This window comes from Trachinotus anak, unplaced genomic scaffold (assembly GCF_046630095.1).
Source record: "Trachinotus anak isolate AG129_WGS33_773 ecotype Australia unplaced genomic scaffold, CSIRO_AGI_Tana_v1 ptg000033l, whole genome shotgun sequence".
Lineage (NCBI taxonomy): Eukaryota > Metazoa > Chordata > Actinopteri > Carangiformes > Carangidae > Trachinotus > Trachinotus anak.
The window spans coordinates 3,459,453-3,461,950 of record NW_027273884.1 but is presented as its reverse complement, the minus strand read 5'-3'; the positions used below and the strand labels follow the sequence as shown (position 1 = coordinate 3,461,950).

Here is a 2,498-nt window from a genome sequence, read left to right as displayed (position 1 = left end):
GTCTGAATGTTTATAATCTGCATGTTTATGATTGTAACCATGACAGCCAGGGAATGCCTACCATAGGGTACAAACTCTTATGGGTCATATCAGATGGATGAAAAAAACAACTTGGAGGTGCAATGGTGAGTAAGAGACTTTGCATTAGTGATAAATGTATTGATACATAGTACAGTGAATCAAAAGTTGTTTTTATTTTATCGTTTGATTTTCAGAGAAAATATTAAGTTGTTTTGCTTACCTCTGCAATGTCAAAATCTCACTGCTATCATATCTGTCATATCTGCAAAATCAGTGTGGGCCTACTGGACACCTCAACAAAAAATCCACAGCCTCGGCCATTGGTTTAAATGCTGAAAACAAACTATGTTTTCCTGGAAAGGGTCCCTCGTGACTGTGTGAAGCATGACTACAGTAGCATGACACTCATACGATCCTTCTGACTTTTTGGGTTTTAAGCAGGAGGTGTCAGAAAAGTTACCCGACAACGCAATATCATCTGCCGTATGCTGTAATGTTCTCTCATCTAATCTTGTCTCATCTTACATCGGAAATTTTAGGGGAGCTGAGTGTGCTGATGATGATGATACTCACAGATGAAACAGGTGATTTATGACAAGTTTGTTGAGAGTTTGGTGGACCCAGCTTGAAACACTGGTGCGAGAAAACCTCACAGAAAAAAGTCAGTAGAATGTTCCTACATCAAGCCCACTGACTGTGACATTACACAATTTTATCAAGGCACAGAAAGTTTGGCAGTGGCTTCAGCATTCTGTTAACTGGCACAGTGGCTATCAGTGATCATACTAACTGCTCAACTGTCTCTCTATTTGTTCCAAATTAAAAACCACTTCCTGTGTGACAGGGAGAGACAAGCAAATGTAAAACTTTAATTAACTGGTTTTAGATGTGTGCATTGCTGTGATTGTTTAGTTAATAAGGGAAATATGTATATGGTAATTTGATCATTTCTAATAATCCCGGTAGACAGAGATACAGGGGTGGAGTACATTGCCAACATATTATTTTTGGAATGCACTGTTTTGCAGTTTCTGTACATTTCTCTGCTCTGGCTCATGGCTCCTTTCTACTTCTCCCACGATCAGAACTGAAAACAGCAGCAAGCTTCCCCCTCAAGCACCTTCATCTCACTGATGTCTGTGAATTCCAAAAGCATCAAAACACCCTCCCTCTCCCTGTTCTTCCCTCTCTCGTCTCTCTCCTCATATCCCTGACTGTGCCTCACACTCGCTCGCTTTTCCTCCCCATCCTTGCTGCCTCAACCCTGATCCCCCCTGCCCCCACCCAGCCGCCTCATAGTCAGAGACAGGTAATCAATATCCGTGGCTTGGCGTCCCAAGTCTTATTGACTTTATTTTCCAGGAAGACTCTATAAAGAGTCATCGGGGAGACTCTGTCACTGCCTGTTCCATCTCCTGGCATTAAAAACTCCTTCACTGCTGCCAAAGACAAGAAGTTTGCGGACCAGGTCTAGATGCCAGCATGACCACTGGAATCCCAAAAAACAGTGAATGGAGACAGCAGTGCCACTTTCCTACTGCAAGACGGACACGGTTCAACACCAGGAATACAAACAACACCCAGGGCCCTCCAGAGACTCCAGAGGCTGAGGAAAGGCTCCTGTGGATGTATGGCTGCTAGATATTTTGATGATCTCACATGATAAGCTGTTGGATGGATCGTGTATTAAAGGGGCAATACACACAGGTTTCCCTGCACTGTAGCAGAAAAAAACTATAAAATATCTGCAGAGCTGGATGGTGCCATTGATCAATACCAATGACACAGCAAATTACTAGTGCTGAGGTTTCTGTCTTTCAAGGTGTGCTAGAAGGTCTAGCAGTTCGTAGTTCTTTTGGGCAGGAGATAGAAGTTATTAAAGGTCATAGAGAAGTAACTTCACACTAGTTTTGTGCCTAACCCTAACCAAACCATGACTGTTTCTTATAGTAACCATGGCATAGAAGATCTGAAGATCTGATGCAAAGTATTGAGAAATGGATTGTAGGTCTCGAAATATTCAGTATCCATCCAATAAACAATTACATACTTGAACGGTAAATTATTAGATATAATATAATAACAAATTATGGCCAACATGAACAACAAATGTCTGTCCTTCATAAAGGTCAAGAAAAAAAACACACCCTGTAATAGCTTACATGGAAATTTTCTTTCTACATTGTCTGCTGTAGAAACTATGATATGGTTTGTTGGGAAAAGACTGTGGCAAATAAACTATGCTTATGGCATTCTCTGGGTAACTGGAGCAATTAAAACAGTTTTTAAGGTTAAGAGGATAGTTATGGTTGGTAAAACATGATGGGATCTATACTCTTCTTTTTCACATTGCTGCATATAGCACTCCCTTCATCACAGTACCTCCTTCCTGCCTTGGCACTGAACATAATTCCTTTAGATACTAGGCTGGTTATATAGGAAAATACACCCCCTTTACACTGCACTTCGTCAGCAAA

General features: G+C 41.2%; 1 long non-coding RNA gene across 1 annotated transcript; it reads left to right on the top strand.

Annotated features, from left to right (window-relative positions):
* LOC139614249 (uncharacterized) lies at nucleotides 1–1,920 on the top strand. Its single transcript, XR_011686946.1, has 3 exons — nucleotides 1–125; nucleotides 561–605; nucleotides 1,107–1,920. It is a non-coding gene; the product is annotated as an uncharacterized lncRNA (long non-coding RNA).
* The last annotated feature ends 578 nt before the right edge of the window (nucleotides 1,921–2,498 follow it).